At 40.0% G+C, this 19,264-nt stretch overlaps 1 protein-coding gene across 11 annotated transcripts in view; it reads right to left on the reverse strand.

The window, feature by feature from the left end:
* The window catches only part of CDH11 (cadherin 11), a 171,988-nt gene that overhangs the window by 144,428 nt on the left and 8,296 nt on the right, over positions 1–19,264 (reverse strand). For 3 of the 11 annotated variants that reach the window (XM_063655237.1, XM_063655236.1, XM_063655241.1), the window contains exon 2: positions 515–641. The exons of the other annotated variants lie outside the window; for them this stretch is intronic. The gene's annotated coding sequence lies outside the window, so the exon portion shown is untranslated. The remainder of the gene's footprint in view (positions 1–514; positions 642–19,264) is intronic. 11 annotated transcript variants of the gene reach the window in all.

Here is a 19,264-nt window from a genome sequence, read left to right on the forward strand (position 1 = left end):
GCCTTCATAAATACCAGCAATGCACTAAGATTTAAACAAAGGGAAGTTTTAAAAAAGTAGGATGAAGGGAAAGTAAAAGCAAGGTTGTAAGATGGAGCAAAGTACTTCATTCTAAAGCACACCATAATTTATGACACATAGTGTTCTTTCCTAGCAACAAAAATAAACAGAAAACTACACACACACACACACACACACACACAGAGTAGATATGTATTTATATATAAATATGCAGGTGTATACATAGACACATCTCTTGGGTTGCTTAATTCAAACAAGGACCCAAGCATAGCAGTCCAGTTCAATAACCACAATCTCAGCCAGTGACTCTTCCATGGAATTTATAAAATCCTGTCTTAGTCTCAGCCTCTCCTTTGTACTCCTCTCTGTGTTTCTTTAACATGGTTTCATAATCCCCTCCCAGAAGGAGACACGATGATACTGACTACAAACAGAGGACTATAAAAGAATAGGATTAATGCCCTTATCAAGGGACTTAAAGGAGGAAATACACCTGTTTTCACCCCTTCCATCTCTTCTGTCATCTGAGGACACTCAGAAGGCATCATTTATGAGGAACAGGCCCTTGCTAGACACCAGACATGTGGCACCTTGATCCCGAGACTTTCCAGCTTGCAGAACTGCGAGAAAAAAAAAACATTCTCTTGGTTATAAATTACCCAGGATGTGGCGTTTTATTATAGCAGCGCAAAGAAATTAAGACATACCTGTCTCTATACAGGTATGTATCTATATTGCCATACACTGCACAAGCATGTTTCAGGTAAATCTCACCAGAACCTGTGAAGTTGTGTGTTACTACCTCTAATGCAGGTAGGTCATAGGCATATTCACATAGCTCCTAAATAGCAGACCCAGGGATTGGGTCCAGGTCTACCTCACTCCTCATTCTTTCCAGTCTGCAACATTGCGTCTCTGTATGACATCACAGTGAGTTTCAAGACAGAATTACAAGTATTGGTTGCATACAAAGATATCTCCAATCTGGGAGAACAGCTGGATAGGTGGGTATGGCCACCAACCACATCCTCACACTGTTGAGAGAAACAATGTGCTTTACATTACTTAACACTTGTGGCTTTTGATAAACCTACTCCACCATCTAAAGTTACTTCTAAATTAGGAAAACTATATAGTTTACTACATGTAATGATCAGTTTTATGTGTTAATTTGGCTAGGTTATTGTCCACAGTTATACAATTAAGCAATAATCTAAGCAATCTAGGTGTTATTGTGAAGGTATTCAGTGGATGTAATTCAAGTCTGTAATCAGTTTACTTTAAGTGTGGAAAATCCTCCTAGATTATCTGGATGGGCCTTATTCAACCAGTTGAAAGGCATTAAGAGCAGAACTGAGACTTCCCTGATGAAGCTAAAATCCCATCTGTGGACTGCAATGTCAGCTCTCATCTGAGAAGTCTAGTCTACCCTTCCTGCCTACCTGCCCTATGGATTTTGAATTTTCCCAGCCAACCTCAGTGCTAAGGTCTTAAAATATCTCCCTCAAGTTCATATGTTGAAACATAATCTGTAATGTGATGATATTAAAAGGTGGGGATTTTTAAAGGTGATTAGGCCAAGGGATCAATGCCCTTATAAAAGTGAATCAAAAGAGCTCCCTGCCTCTTCCACTATGTGAGAAGGCATTGAGATGGTGCCATCTATGAGGAATATACAGTAATTACAAATTGAAAATGAATACAATTTAAATTTTAAACTTAAATTCCAGCCCTATGCAATTGCTGCTGGCATTTTGCCATAATTTCTCTACATGCTCTAATATATACATAAATGCATAAGTATGTGTGTAGTAAGTTGAAGTCAGACTGAATACATAATTCGATGGCCTACCTTGTACCTCTTAACATTTTATCCCAAGCATACATCCATGTAGCTACAACTTCTTTGTAATACTTCCAGTGAAGTATTACAAGTATTCTTGTCTCTCCCTCATCAGACACAGAATCTGAAAGTGCCTTGATCTTGGACTTTCCAGCCTCCAGAACTGTAAACAATAAATTTCTGTTCTTTATAAATGATCCAGCCTAAGATATTTTGTTATAACAGCCCAAACAGACTACTATATGCTAAAATTGCTTAAGTCAATCTCTTACCATAAATATTTTGGGGGGTGTGTGTGTGTATGTGTGTATATATGTACCTATGTGTATATGTGCATGTGTATGTACATGTATGTATATGTATGTGCATGTATATGTGCATTTATGTGTATATATGTGCATGTGTGTGTATATATGTGCATGCATGTGTATGTGCATGTATGTGTATATATGTGCATGTGTGTATATATGTGCATATGTACATATATGTATGTGTGTATGTGTGTACATATATGTACATATATGTGTATATATACACAAACACATGCCAAATATATATACACACATATATATTATACATATTATATATATAACATATATACACGTATATACACCAACTATATAAATTTGGCATATGTATTACATGTATATATACCAAATATATGCAGTTTGGTATATACAAATATATATGTATATATTTGGGGTGTATGTGTGTGTATCCTGTTGGTTCTGTTCCCCTGGTTGAACTTTGACTAATTCCCTATGTATATATTAATATTTACAAATGGAAGCTTCAGAAAATTTCTGACTCAAGGAACTGGAATAGGCTATTCAGTCTCCTGACAATAGTCAGAAACAGGTTTTAACTCCCTTGAATGACAGTTGTATTCTTACCTGTATCCAAAGGTCAAATTTCAATTCGTTCAATAACTAGAAGACTATGCTTTCAGTTTGATTTTTTTTGACATGTTCTTGGCAAAAGCAGTTCACAGTAGTCTATTATTATGTTTTGTTAAAGGCATCATTGCAGAAGACTATGTGGATAATATCTTTTAAAGCCTCTTCTCGTTATTACCTTTCATCTGGTTGTTTCACACACACACAGACACACACACACAAACTCATTTCAGCTATTGGGAAAAACATATTTGTAAGTTTTCAAAATTGCTAGAGAAGTGATAATGGGCAAAATAATAACGTGTTGTAAAGAACAAGGTTTGGACTGCATGGGGACCTGGATTCCCAACTGGGTCATGTTGGACAAATTAGCTTCGTTAACCTCAATTTCCTCAAATGCAAAATGAAGATATAGCCAATCTACTTCATAAGTCTCTATAAATGGCAATTGTCATGACTGTTCAATAATGAATCTTTCAGATTGACCCTCATTCTCTAGGATAGGGCTTGTCGGCCTCAGCACTACTGGCACTTTGGGTCGGATGACTGTTTTTTGCAGAGGGCTGTCCTGTGCACTGCAGGACGTCTAGCGGCATCCCTGGCCCCTATCCACTTGATGCCAGCAGCATTCCCTCCCAAGCTGTGGCAAAACAAATGTCTCTAGATCTTGCCAAATGTCCTCTGGGGGCAAAATCACCACTGTTCTAGGAATGAAATTATTATTATTATCAGTAGTAGTCGCTTTTTATTTTTCTAAAAATGTTAAGTATAATATACACAAAGAAGAGCACAGCTCTATGAATTAGGAAACACACCTATGTAATCAGTCCTATAACAAAGAACAGAAAAGTAGTATCTCCCCCACAACACATGGGAATCCTTTCACATTCTCTACTTCCAGTCCACTACTGGGGACTTTTGATCAGAAAAGTTAAGATAAAAAATTTTAAAAAATAAGAGGAAATTCAGCAATTGAGTCTGTAAATTGGTTTTCTCTGTGATTTTGCCCAATAACTAAGCTCTGCTAGAATGACAATCTAACCAGAAACCATCAAAAAAGAGCAGGTGAGCCAATCAAACTCAGCCTAGGATTGCTTGGATTATTGGAGTAACACAAGGATGGCAACCCTTATTGATTCTTCCTTCCTACCAGAAGACTCAGCTTGCTCAACACAATGGAGAAAATCAATTATCAAAATAGGTCAACTATGGAAGAGAAGGCCATGAAACTGGGTAGGGCAGCAGCTGGAAGAAGCAACTGACCAATGGGTATCTTCAGGGAAAGAACAGGGGTAATGAGAGGTTCAATATTTACTATTGAACCTCATATTGCTACCACATCCCTCTCCCTGTTAATCCTTAAATTCCTTGGATACTAAGGGATGACAGAACAACAAGCTAGAGTTAACAGCATCAGATACTACTGTAAGATAAACCTTCTAGTCTAGTTACATGATATATTCAAATACTACTCTAGCAGCAAGGAAATATGGGAGCAGCTGGCCAGACTGACCCTCCTTCTCTGGGTATGTAATACATGTGCTGTTGGGAATTTATCAAATTACCCTCATTTGTCTATGAGATGCTGGAGAATTGCAGATTGCAACTGTGTCTTTGTGTGTGTGTGTGTGTGTGTGTGTGTGTGTATGTGTGTGTGTTTTAGAGACAGGGTCTCACTATGTTGCCCAAGCTGATCTCAAACTCCTGGGCTCAAGCAATCCTCCCACCTTGGCCTCACAAGTTGGCTGGATTACAGGCATGAGACACCATGCCCTGCCTCTGTCTTCATTTTTAGTATCCCCCGTAGCATCTCCTATTGGGTCTGGAATATCATAGGTGCTTATAAAATGCCTGTTACTTAAGATAAGAAATTGTGTAATGAAGGGTGAACCTCACTAGGAACTAAAACTGCTGAAGTCCTGTTCTTGTCTCTGCCACTACTATGCCATGTGATTTGGTGTGTGGGGGGGGGCGTGTAATCTTTTAAATTTTTCTAAATATCAGCACCTAAATCTGTTTAAAAAAGGTAAGAATAAAATGACCTTTGAGGTCACTTTCAGATGTCTATTATATTTGATATATTGAGCAGAGAACCTGAAATTACAGATGTGCTTTATGATCGTCTATTTTCTTAGTCACGCATTCATTCATAATTTCAGTCACTTACTAACCCTTTAATTCACCCATCCAATAAAACTGGGTATGATGACTTGTGAAATGGAATGCCAATCTAAGTCTTATGGAATCCATTGCTACTGGGAACAGCACATAGACAGCTGTACGATAACAAATTTTATATTACAGGGTGCCATGATCTCCCAAGGAGAGTAGACAATACAAGTGAAAACATGGAATATTTAAAAAAACAGGGAAGGTCTAGGGAAGCCAAATATTAATTAATTCACCCACTCATCTATTCATGTCATCCAACAATTTTGAGGACCTATGTGGTAAATGTTGTTTTTCCTTGTCTCAAGTGCACTGTCAATCACAAGAATGTCAATCACAAGAACCCAGGAGGTGGAGGTTGCAGTGAGCTGAGATCGTGCCACTGCACTCCAGCCCGGGTGACAGAGCGAGACTCTGTCTCAAAAAAAAAAGAAAAAGAAAAAGAAAAACCAAAAGATAGTGAATTTGAGGAAACTGGAGTAAGGGGGCAGCCAGGGGCATCCCCCACCAGAATGGCATTCATTGGTGATATCTACAATGAGTAGACAACCACTATGTGTAATGATCTCTGAAAAAACAATTCCATGCCCTCTATAGCTAACACCTCTTATCAAGAGAGCAGTTCTGATTAAAATTTAAATTTTTCATCCTAAGATACACATTTAATTGCTTTTCTAATATTGTCAAAGGTAAAAAATCTGATAACTTTCTTCCTTAAAGTAATTCCTCAAATATGTGTAGGCTATATTCTTCCAGGCATAGCACCTTAAAGCTTTTATCCATTACTCAGAGGAACTATGTTCTAATAACATTTCCATTCCAACCACTTACACAAACTTGTTCTCCACATTTCTTGGCCTCTCAGAACCCCAAGAGATGCATACCACTCTCCTAATCCATCACTGCTGAGACAAACCTTCCTTGCCAAGAAGACACCAACCAATCATGAGGAGAGACAGGCATGCACAAGCAGGGCACCACAGCCAAAGGCACAGGTTCTTCTCTGGGCAGAGCCCTGACCTCACCTGTGATGCTAGTCAAACTCCCTTTCCTCTTTGGAGCTCTCCTTCCACATTAGGGGACCCCACTCCCAGGACAATTGTGGGGATTCCAGGTCATCAGTTTGGGAAAATATGAATTGTGATACTAATATCTTGCCCTACTTTCCTATCTCCATTTATTCATTCCTTCTTCCTCATTTTTATTTTTTCTATTTTCCTTCTTCCTCCCTTCTTCTCTTCCCTCCCTACTCACCACTTTGTAGGCCCACCTCCCGTTATGGTAAATACCAAGGCCATCACTACCATCTTCCCATGAGCAGTGCTCCTCAGCCAAGATGATGACTATCTTCCTCAAGTGTCAAGGCCACTTCCCAATACATCACATTGCCATGTACTATTGATCACATTTATCACTACTAAAAATTATTTTTTTTGCTTGTTTTCTTTCTATGGTCCACTCCCACAAACTAAATATAAGATCCATAAGAATAGATACTGTGTCTACCTTGTCAACCCTTATATCCACAGCCTAGCTGATTTTCAGTGTGTATGACTTTTGCTAAATGAATGAATGGATGGATATTCTGATAAATGGGTGGATGGGCAGATGACATATCCTTAGTCTGATGGGTTTTTTGTTGTTGTTGTTTGTTCCAGGGACATCTTTACTCACAGTTATGATGACATATTGCATTCATACAATATAGACATGTATTTTTAAAAGTAAAATTATTCTCAGGTTGCATAATAGAATTAAAAGTGCCAGAATCTTTGTTTTGCACAATGATTGCAAGTTCACACCTCCAAAAGATGCCTGCAGACAACAGCTAATATGACCTTTAAGGAAAATTCTGACTCTAAGAACCAAAGATACTGTTTGAATTAAAACAACTCTAAAAGTCTAAGTTTTAAAAAATTCATGTTGAAAATCCATTTCTGCACTGTTTAGATTTCTGTGTAGCTATAGACCCAAAATCTTACTCCCAATTTGTCTCATTGAGTCAACAGTTGAAGAGAGTATGAGGAAATATTTCTAATGGGATCATGTCTCTTGCAACATCTCCATATACACTCTCCTAAAAAATTCACTTACCTCCCTCTTGGGAAACCTGTGGAGGAAACTCTTACTTTGGAGAATCCCAATAAATCACCCTTCCTTTACTTATGACTGTAATACATTAACTCTGGACTTGCCCATATGACCCTGGCCTGTAGCCAAAGGGATATAGACAAGCATGATGCAAAGAGAACCATAAGCACCCTTGCATGCTGCGATTTTTGTCCTTTTGAAACATATGTTCTTGAGATTTATCCTTTCCAAAGCCAACTACCATGCTGTAAGTCAAGTAGCCCCATGAAGGTGCCATGTGTTAGAGACACTGAAGCTTGTGTCAATGATAGTTCACCCACCCTCTGAAAGTCATGATTATCCCTGGTTACAGATAAGAAATATCCTATTCTTGGCCATCCTCTTAGTATGGATCCTTCTGTTGAACCCAACTTTGGGGTGGAGACTCAGGACAGGAGCAATGGAGCAAAAAATGCAAGAAGATGGCTCCAGCAGCTGTGGTTTAAAAGTGTGGGAGCTGAGATGCAGCAAAAACACTGAAACTGAGTGTTATCTGTCAAGGTATTTTGGTTCTCTACTGCTGTCTATCAATTCACCCACAACAACTGCAACCTGGAGCCAGCCCGTCTCTCTGTGCTCTCCTCTTGTCACTCTCCACCCAGTGCCTACACATGCACATTCATGCAGGTGCCTACCACATGGCCCAAGCACCATGGCACACCTCCCGGGTGCTCATATTTTTTGCGTTCCATTGAAACTCTAAACTTCACAGGAATCTGATTTCCTAGATAACCTGGGTGTTGGAAGCAGCTTGGTTTGTTGAGTTATCACATACTCTCAGTTAGCTTTGGATCTTGCAACCTGCTAGATGCTTATTTAGGAAATAAACACATGTTTTAAACAATTGTGTATGAAATGAGAATAAGCATGAGACAATGTAAGTGAAAGCATTATAAATTCACTGATGCCAGGTGGTAACAGAATTGTTATATTAATGGTATTATTTTTTCATCATTGTTGTAATAATCACCATCATTATTAAGGTGTTACAATATTATGGAAAGAGGTCTACACAAGGAAATAAAATATGTTAAATCTGAATTCAAGCTCTGCATTTTACTAGCTTATGTGATGGTAAGCATGTTATATAATCTGATTTTAACTTTTTTGTCTGAAAAATAGGGATGGTAGTATAGGATTATTTTGAAGATGAATTAGATAACATGACAATATGCCCAACAGTGTCTCCCTCACCAATAGTAGTTTTTAAAAAATCTGTATAAATGTATTCTTCAAAAGTTGAGACCTGCACTATCTGTAAGGTATCCACTAGCTACATGCAGCTACTGAGCACTTAAAATGTGCCTAGTCTCAACTGAGATGCATTAGTATAAAACACATTCCACATTTTAAAGACAGTATAAAAAAGATATGAAATGTCACATTAATAATGTTACATTGATTATAAACCAATAATTTATATTATGTTATAATATGTTGTATTGTGTTACAGTTTTTATATATTGGCTTAAACAAAAGAAATTATTAAAGTAAATATTAGCTATTTCCCTTTTACTTTTTTAATTTGACTGCTAGAACATTTTAAACTAAATATGTGAATGACGTTTGTGGTTTGTATTATATTTTTATTGGATAGCACTGGGTTAAAGAGTTATCATGAAATTACAATTATAAACATATAAAAGCTCAAAAACAAAGGATTTGGTGGAGAAAATTGAGTTCTTATTTTCAGAGGTATGCAAATATGATTCCTGCTGGGAAGGAAAGTATTATCTATGCCAATTTCCTTTAAAAGTGAAGCATGACACCTCTATAAGCAGAGGAAAGGTTCTCTTCCTTATACCCAGGTGAAAGTTCAGTTTGGAAGAGCAGCAATAGATTAGTCAATTTTAGTAAAGGGAATGGAAAGGAACAAATGGGTTTGGAAACACTGAGCTTGCAGACAAATTCCACATTGTCACTCACTAGCCATAGAACCCAGAGTTAAGATGTATAAACTCATTGAATCTCTTTCTCTCTATAGAGAAGAAATACTAATATACTTCTAACTCACAAGGTGATAGCTAGCATTTATTAAGTCCCATTATGCACTTGGCTTTTTGTAGGTAGGTGCCACTGTCATCCCAAGGTAGACAGAGGGAAATCAAAGAAAAAAAAAAAAAAAAAACCAGAAGCATGTAATATGCACATGGACACAACAAAAGACTGGGGGCAGTGGAATCTGTTTTGGTATAAACCCCTTTGGCACTGCGCTTTTAATCACTGCTCTCTATTCAGATTAGTCTTTTAAGGCTATCCTGGGAATGGAAGGAGACAATGAATGTGAAGCATATACCAAGATCATCAAAAGAATGTTCCCGATTTATATTGCTGTTGTGAAGGCATAGTGAATTATGGAGAGGATGTAAGATTTAAATCACTCTGTGCCCCATTTGTTCATTCAAAGAAAGACCCAAAAAGACAAGGAAATATGTAAGCTGACTTTGCAAATTCTGTTGTCTTGGTAGTATTCTCGATTTCTTAAGAATTAAATATTTGGGGGAAATACATTCAAAAGTTAATTTATGAAATATAAAGCCAAAAGAATTCTGGCCTCACAGATAACTTAAAAGCTTTAAAATCAGCTCCTGCATGGCCAGTAAAATAAATATCTGAGGTCCTCCCAGTTCTTCCTGAAATGACTTTGAATCTCTCCGCCCACGTTTGCAGCACCAGCATCAAGTTACAATATTTTTTTTAACATAAAGCATACACTTCATAAAGATTGAGCTATTTATATAAAGACTGGGTTTTCTTTTTGTTGTTGTTGTTTGTTTATTTGTTTTTGGAAGAGGTTTTAGTGTTTGTGTTTTTGTGAGGGGCCCAGAAAGCACTGAGAATTAGGAAAAGGCTGAACCAAATATAGAGGGAGACTGGGAAATATTCCCAGCTGGGACAAACCAGCTGCTAGCTATAATCCCTGTGAGTTTCCCAGGGGGCGCACTTGGATCTAGCCTACTGGATAACCTCCATCAACACATTCCCACAACACAAGGCACCTCCCAGGGCAACAGTCACATCCCTCTGACTATCCAACCTGACACCTCTGCAACAGACATGATTGTTTCTGACAAACTCATTTCTTGTTCAAATTGATATGAAAATGAAAGTTGGATTAGCACAATTTCTCACATTTGAGAGCATGTGCATGAATAGTATTTTCAATGTTGCCTTATAGTAAACCCAAATGAGCTTTGAAAGCAGGTGCAACAATGCAGGTAAAGTTGATATTTTCAAGATCTCTCTGCTTTGCATCCAAATCTGCCCTGCAAGGTGAAAGCACACTCAGTGGGCCAAGCTGACACAATCAATGTCACTCTCTTAGAAGCAGACCATCTTCAGAAAGAAATGTTAATCGAATTGTTTCCCATGCAAATGTAAAAACAGGGGAAACAATGCTATAGAAGATAGTATCAACATTTTTCAACATCAAGCAAAGACAGGCAATTCTTGAAGAGTGATGCTATTAACATGAATTTCATCAATTCACAGTCTTACCCACAATGCTTTTCTTACTTGCTTTGTTTTCACAACTGTTCCTTGGAGGACAGGTTTGGGGGCCTCTTTGCCAGAACTGAGAACTATGTTCTGAGTTTCCAGGAGCCTACTATCAACTTGATTTTCATTGCCCAAATAAAATTTTGAACCCAGGAGCTGTGTTAGGAGAATAATACACGTATTCTCTGGGTCAAGTCAGTGTGACCGAAACTTCTTCTTGGACTTTTTTAACAGAGCTCAACTGTTTCACCCAATACCTCCTGTAGGGAGGCAATGTTCCATTCTAATCCTCTTATTCTACCAAAGAGGAAACTTGAGTCCACAGGAGAGGAGTGAGTTCCTTCTTGTTAACAGTGAGTGGGATGGGTAAAGGGTTTGACCTGGTGGTCTACAGATGAAAATGTTACACGAATATAAGAGTTGATAATACAAAACATAGAAACCTTCGTGGACTGTGTCTCTTTGAACAAAACTTTGCCATCTTGGTCTTTGCTATCACATTTATTCTGAAGACCTGCCTTAGAGTGCCAAATTTCATGTCTCTTAATGTCATCCTCAAATTTGGTGTAGATTATTCTTTATCTCTTATAAATCTTGTTTCTTATTAATATGCATTGGAGAAGCTGCAATGGGGCTCCCTTTTTGACATGAAACATACAAGATCTTAATGCTGCATAACAGAGAATGTATAGTACCTATTGATGGACAAAAACTGAATGTATACATCTTCTTTCAACAACCCTTCAAAACAAAGTGTAAATCCTGGGTGCAAGATAAATGTTCTGACATGACACTCTTGGTAGCATCTTCCCTTCACGTATGCCAGCGCTGGACAGGAGCCAAACTCTCAGGAGAGAACATGGATCTTGGAAACACAACTTCTTTCTGCCTAACACATCTTTTTAAATATTTAAGTTTTATGAGCACATCACAGAAAACATAACACTTGGTGTCATCCTTAAATAATTCTGGGTGGGGAGAGTGCCAAGAATCCATCAATCTTGTATGCCTGAGAAAAGTCATGAGAAAAGGTTTCTGGATCTTTCAGGTCCTGAATTTAAATCATTTGCAGCTGTCTACCATGTGATCTCAGGCTCCCATTTATGGAATTGGAAAGATGAAATGAGATAACCTATGAAAGGCCCAGTCCCAGGCCATCAGTAAGCACTTCCCGATTATCAGTGGTAAGTCTCATGGACCTACCCTTGAAAGCATCTTAAGTCTGTCTCCCTATAACAGAGCAATGAAGAACACGGGATCTCTTGGCTCAAAGCCCTGCTCATCCACTTATTAGCTGCATAATATTGAGAAAAGTTGCTGAATTATCCTGGGTCTTGATTTGCATATTCTATAAATGGATAATTATAGCTTCTACCTCATTGAGACTGTCCTGAAGATGGACTGAGATAATTCATGGGACGTGTTGAATACAGTGTGTGCATAGAGTAAATGCTCAGTCCACATCAGCTATTATAACTGTGCTTCTACCCTCGTGTTGGCTTCATCCTCTCCACCAGTGAAGTGAGTGCCAGAGGGTACTCACAGGAGTACTCTCCCTGTGAATTTCCCTGTTTAAACTTTCTGTCTCTTTCTATCAGTTCCTTTCAATGTGGTCCAGAAATCATTTAATAAAGCATGCTTCAAATCCTGTAAAACTTCCTTGGGACCTAGGGAATAAAGTCCAAAGCTCTAAATTTGGTATGGAAAGTATCCCATAAAGGGTTTCAAAATGATGTCTCACTATCACTCTCTGCTTATAAACTCTGCTTGGGCAAAGCAAACCTGTGCATTCACATCCAGGTGTGCTTGTCTCCATGATTTCTTCTCCAGAATGCTGAGAAGCAATGGTTCGAAAGTGCCATGCCAAGTGATTTGTGGAGGAAGATTTCAGAGCCAGGCCATTTCGAGCTGGAAAGGACCCAAAAGGCCACTTTACAGATGAAGAAACTGAGGTTAATTGGCTTTCTCAAGGCCACACAGCTATTTATCAGCAATGCCAGCATTGCAAGAGCTGATCTGCCTAGAGGAAGGAAATCACAGGGCAGCCTATTAGGGAAAATTTGTCAGCAATTGACCACAAACTTGCTGACAGGTGATCTTTCCCCAATCACAAGAAATGAGACAGAAGTTATGCACCCAATAAGAAAAGGACACTAGGCACGTCTCTCAGTAAGTGAAAACTGTTGCTTCTCTGGTTTGCAATACAGGGCACAGGAGGAGTGGGGGTGATAGAGAGGGGGCAGCTACAATGACGCCTCAGGATCTGATCCGTTCCTCACTTCAAAGATGTGACTTCTCAGGCTGCGTTAGTCTCCTGATTAATGCTCCCAAATGCACTGCTGAGATTTGCTGAAGTTGAAGGTTCCCTGCAATGATTGCAGCAGGAATGGTGATGAATAAAACACAAGAATCACCAATGCATTAGTTGGAAGGCAAGCGTCCCCAGCTCTAACTGCTAAATTGCAATTTTTACTCTAAGATAATAATACTAATAGGGACACTCCATTTATAAAGTGCTTTGTAAGCTCCCTCAAATAATAATAAAAATGAAAATTATATCTTATACTATATAGCAGTGTCTATGAAGAAGAAAGTGGAGTGAAGTTGTTCAAGATAGATCTCCCTTTACTACTGGAATATTTTGGCAAAGTATTGAGATTTAGAATTGTTTGCATAAATGAAGCACTTCACCCTGATTTTCAATTTGGCTTTGGATTTAAATGTAGTTTTGCTGGGGCTATCAAATCAATATTTAAAAAAAAAAAACTTTTAAACATGTGGCTTTAATAAGTAGACAATGGAAAGTTGATTACTACTGATATTTTACTAAGCTACCTATATAGCTTCACCTATGTTTGGTTAGTCCTCTTTGAGTAGTGATCTGAATTTGCGTTCATAGTGACCAGGCAGGGATTACCACATAGAAATTGAGATGAGCTGGGCGCAGGGGCTCACACCTATAATCCCAGCAATTTGGGAGGCTGAGGCAGACGGAACACTTGAGGTCAAGAGTTCAAGACCAGCCTGGCCAACATGGTAAAACCCTGCCTCTACTAAAAATACAAAAATTAGCTGGGTGTGGTGGCACATGCCTGTAGACCCAGCTACTTGGGAGGCTGAGGCAAGAGAATCGCTTGAACATGGGAGGCAGAGGTTGTAGTGAACCGAGATAGCGCTGCTGTACTCCAGCCTGGGTGATAGAGTGAGACTCTGTTTCGAAAAAAAAAGAAATTGAAATGAATGGCTCCAAGAGTACTGTTCAGTTCAGTGATAACTGGGTTAAATTTGGGCAAGGAGCTGTCTCAGCTACAAAATCAAAGCCCTTATAAGGTTGTACTCTCTGACCCATTAGACAGGCTACCATGTCTCAGATGCTCTGAGACCTTGGGCTTCCCCTGCAGACTTCACTCCCTGAAAGAGTAAAGCAGATTCCTTTCAAAGATGTATCAGAAAAGTTGTTGTGGGATGGTATGAGACTAACTCCAAAGAAAGTTTTTAGCTGTGTGTCCTTGCTGCCCAAACTCGCCCAACTGTATGCACTGACAACTTCCACTGTTTACCCAATAATTGGGCCAACACAGAAGCTATACAGTTAAGAAGGTGTGCAGACTGTCCCCTCCAGAAGCTAAGATGCGACTGGAGGCCACTTGTCCATTCTTATGGGGTGATCCCCTTTCATGCACCCATCAATGCCAAGAGTTCCTATGTATTCCAGCTTTTGAGATTTTTGCATTGGCTCCTTGGCTAGAGTCCATAGAAAACTTTCCCACAGAACTGGATGTGTCCCTTACAAGAGATCATTTTCCATCCACATGCCAAGCTATTATGCTGCCTGCCATAGCTGCCCTTGGAAATGCCACCTCATCCACTGAGCTATATTACTGGACTTCTACCCAGGTCCTGACACCTGCCCAATATTTGCTCAACACAAATTGGACTATCCAATGTTTGTTTGTTTGTTTGTTTGTTTTAAGACAGGGTCTGGATCTGACACCCAAGCTGGAGTGCAGTGGCGCAATCCCAGCTTACTGCGGCCTTGACCTCTCTGGCTCAAGCAATACCTCCCGAGTAGCTGGGGACTACAGGCACGTGCTGCCGTGCTCAGCTAATTTTTGTATTTTTTGTAGAGATGAGGTTTCATGGTATTGTCCAAGCTGGTCTCAAACTCCCGGGCTCAAGCAATCTACCTGTCTCAACCTCCCAAAATGTTGAGATTATAGGCATGAGTCACTGCACCCAGCCTATTCAATGTTTACTAAAACCGCCTTCTGCTCCAACCTTACACCCTATCTGACTCTCAACATTCTATTTGGCCTTTGAGAAGCACTCAAAAGCCAGATATCTCATTCAATAATGCAGCAGATATTGTTTCTCATAACAGTCCCACAAGGATATGTGGGGAAATGAAAACTTTCGGGTTTCTTAGTTGAAAGCAACAAAAATAGACTCTGGGCAGCATAGTCTTTGCAGGAAAACTGAAGAAAGAGGCTCAGAAAAACCCCAGGTACCTAGGAAGCCTGGGCAGTTAGAAGCCCAGGCCAGACTCTGCCATAGAACGAGAAGAGTGAAGGCACCACGGTTGTCCCCGCTGGACATGGGTGGCTATGGGTTATTTTACCACCTCTGTGGCCCCTGGAAATCAGATGCTGTACAGCCACTGCTCCAGTGACCAGAATGAGTTCTCCGTGGCCAATGATGTGTGTGTGTGTGTGTGTGTGTGTGTGTGTGTGTGTAAGATACTGAATCCAAATTTAAAACACAGGGGTTTGGTGCTGAGTTGGCATTCTAGCTTCCAGGAAAGTTAGGGAATCAACTCTCTGGCCCTTTAAGCCCTTGGAGTAGAAGGAACTCTCTTCCTCCTATACAGATTCTTATTGGGGTTATTTCCTAAACATAGGAAGGTGGTTCTGAGGCCATGCAGCCAAACAATTGAACAAGCAAACAAAATGACAAACATGTGCTAAATGGAATGAGTAACGCATGGAATGTTGTCTTCCATGGTTTTGAATCACTCAACTAGAAGTGTGTATATATATATATAATATATGTGTGTGTATATATGTATATATGTATATGTGTATATATATGTATATGTGTGTGTGTATATATATATATATATATATCAATCATATGGTTTAACAAGACTCTGTCCCTGCTCACATCAGGGTATTTTCATTGCCATTGCTTTGTTCTGTTTTTACAAGGCAAGGTTGGAACTGAGGAAACCAACCCATAGCATGAGACTAGGAGGGATGACAGATATGCTGAATAACAGACTAAAGATTTAAATTTTAAAATATTTCAGTAGACTGGATCAATGGACCAAACTCAGCAATATGAAAAGTAACAGCAACAAGAATAACAGAAACTCCATTCCATTAGCTGTTTTAAACAGTTTTATAGATTAATATCATTTAATATCAGAGCTATTCTAGAAGGCAGATACTGACACTAACCCCAGTGCGATGGGGAAATTGAGAAGCAGATAAAGAGACTTGCACAGCTGGTTAGTGACATGGTCACGCCTGGAAGCAGGGAAGCCTGACTCCAGAGCCTGTGCTAACACCACTGAAGGTGACTTATCATGTCTTATGTGCACAGGGACAGGTGGGGAAATGCAGCTTAACAGCAGCATGTAAGGAAAAACAAATAAACAAATAAACTGTAGAGCATAAGTCCTCTGGGTGATGTGGCTGGCAATAAAAGCTAATGTAATGTAGCCTCAGGCCGCAATAAAAGAAGTGTGTAGAAGGGAGTTGATAATCTAGAGTCTAGCTGCCTAGATTTCTGGCTTCAGTCCTTTCCTCTGAGGAAAGCTAGACACACACACACACAAATGGGGAGTTCAATCTGGAAATTTTAAGACTGGGGAGAGGGCACCCTGGAAGACAACTTAAAGAATGAATAATTGCAACAGGGCATGGTGGCTCATGCCTGTAATCCCAGCACTTTGGGAGGCCAAGGCGGGTGGATCACAAGATCAGGAGTTCGAGACCAGCCTGACCAACATGGTGAAACCCCGTCTCTACTAAAAATACAAAAATTAGCCGGGTGTGGTGGCGCACTCCTGTAATCCCAGCTACTCAGAAGGCCGAGGCAGGATAATCACTTGAACCCAGGAAGCGGAGGTTGCAATGAGCCAAGATCATGCCACTGCACTCCAGCCTGGGCAACAGAGGGAGACTCTGTCTCAAAAAAAAAAAGAATAAGTGCAGTGTGGGGGAAGAATTACATCTATCTTGCATAGCATCATAGGCTATATCAAAGAGCATAACCTTTGGGAAGATAGTTTGGCTCAACTGAAGGAAGCATTTCCAACAGTGAAGGTTCCCAATGTCTCAATGGTTTGCATAAGTGGGTAATGAGTTCCATATCACTAGCAATGCTACAACCACTACCAGGACATGGTAGCAATGATTCAAGGACCTGATGGCAGAGTTTGTTGGTCTAGGTGGCCTCTGTAGTCTCTCCCTATCATGTAGGAGTAGAATTCTGTTATTTCTTCCCCAAACCACCCTTGATCACTAAACTGGATGTGACTTGTCCTTCCTATGGCCCAATTTAATGCTTCCTTTGGGGCCCTTACAGTATGACGCCTTGAGTTTTAATCAACAGGCCTAGTATTCTCTGTGCTGTTAATATTGTCAGCTCTCTGAAGGGAAGCCCTTGTGATTTGACCTCTTCTGTTTGCCCAACCCAGGACCTTTCATTAATGATAAAGAAATGAGTTTGAAATGAATTTCAAACCAAACCCTGCCAAAGTGTCCTCTATAGGCTTGGCAGTGGCAAGATAAGGATATCATTCTTACTCTGTTCTTTACAGAACCTTGGAATGGAGTTAGTAATAGGAGGTGACTATAAAGTAGGACAGAGCTTAAGGCCAGGGCCAAGTGTTGCATTTTGCAAAGTATTATCAAACAGAATATGAAATGACACTGGACTGACCACGAACTTCCAAATAAGAGATTCATGTAAAGTCTTGTGTTTAGGGCTCACAACTTAACTGCCCAAGGACATCAGAGGGCGCAGCTTTACATAAACAAATGAACTAATGATATATTTACAAAGAAATCAGACCACAGGTACAACTATTAAAATAATCAATTAAAAAATGACTTTTGGCCAGGCACACTGGCTCACACCTTGTAATCCCAGCACTTCGGGATGCTGAGACGGGCAGATCACGAGGTCAGGATTTCGAGATAAGCTTGACCAGCATAGTGAAACCCCATCTCTACTAAAAATACAAAAATTAGCCAGGGGTGGTGGCACATGCCTATATTCTCAGCCACTCTGGAAGCTGAGGCAGGGGACAGGGGAATCACTTGAACCCGGGAGGTGGAGGTTGCAGTGAGCCGTGACCTTGCCATTGCACTCCAGCCTGGGCAACAGAGCAAGATTCTGTCTCAGAAAAAAAAAAAAAAGACTTTCGTTTGTAGATAGTGAAAAGAGATTGGGTTAAGAGCCTCAAGAGCACAGTTCTGTTCCATTAGACCCTAAATTACCGTGGGATCTTGGGCAAGTCCTGGTTCCTCTCTGGGTTCCTGAACCCTCATCTCTAAATGAAGGTTGACTGGAATAGCTAATGATTCAGTTAATGACTTCATACATCCGATTCCTGAGAATTCTACTTGGTAAAATGGAGTCCTCAGCCCTCCTTAGAGAAAGCAGTGGTTTGAAGTGGTTAGACAGTCTGCAATAGGGAACGTGATTTAAGATGCCACGTGGTAAAGTGGGCAGTGACAACATGGAGTGGAAGCAGACGGGAGTGATGAGGATGGTGAGAGGTCTGGCAACTGTACCTCATCAGATTAGTTGACACTCTGAATGGTGGGAGCAGCCTGATATGGTGACTAAGCTTTAGCATCTGATGCTTGGGTTACAATCCCAGCTTTATCAGTTACCAGCTGTGGAACGCTAGAATACGTGATTTCCACCGCACCCCTCTGCCTGCCCCCCATAAGATGCTGGCGACAATCTTAAGTAGCTCATGAGGGCATTGTGAGTAAATCTCATATTATACAGAATGTTCTTAGTACAGTGCCTGAAACTAACAAAGTGTTCAATAAATGCAGGGTTTTAACTATTATCAAATACCAGGTTCCAAACAATTGCAGAGCCTTCAAGAAAAGGAAAAAGTGAAGCGGGGGTCAAAATGTAACTATTGGGAGAAAGTTACCAAAAAGGTTATTTCAGCTCCTTCTTCATTAAAATGGAGTGCTTTTAATGACTGGAGTTAATGAATCACCTGTTCACCTCCTGGTTTCCCTGAGCGGTAGTTAGCAGGCTGTCATCAGGACATTTAAGAAGCTGTAGGATTATTGGGAAAACAAAAAAAAACCTGCTGATAAGGGAGTTGGATCAGAGGATCTCAGAAGCTCCCATTACAGGTAAAATTTGAGATTTTGTAGGAGCTGAGGACTGAGCAGTCAGACCAGCTCTTCTGTGTCCTTCTCCAGAGAGTGAAGGAGGCCCAGGCTTGAGACATGCACCAAACATAGTGGAAAACTGAGCATTTAGAGTCAGAGCAGGTTTGGGAAGCCAGCTTTCCTTCTCCCCAGACTCATGAGCTTAGACAAGTGTCTTAAATACCCTCTGAGAGTCATTTTCCTATTTGTAAATAGAGATGAAAGTACCTTCCTCTCGGGGTGTTGTACACACTAAATGAGGTACCTAGTAGAGTGTCCAGCACACAGTAGGATCTCAA

Source organism: Pongo pygmaeus, chromosome 18, assembly GCF_028885625.2.
Source record: "Pongo pygmaeus isolate AG05252 chromosome 18, NHGRI_mPonPyg2-v2.0_pri, whole genome shotgun sequence".
Classification (NCBI taxonomy): domain Eukaryota; kingdom Metazoa; phylum Chordata; class Mammalia; order Primates; family Hominidae; genus Pongo; species Pongo pygmaeus.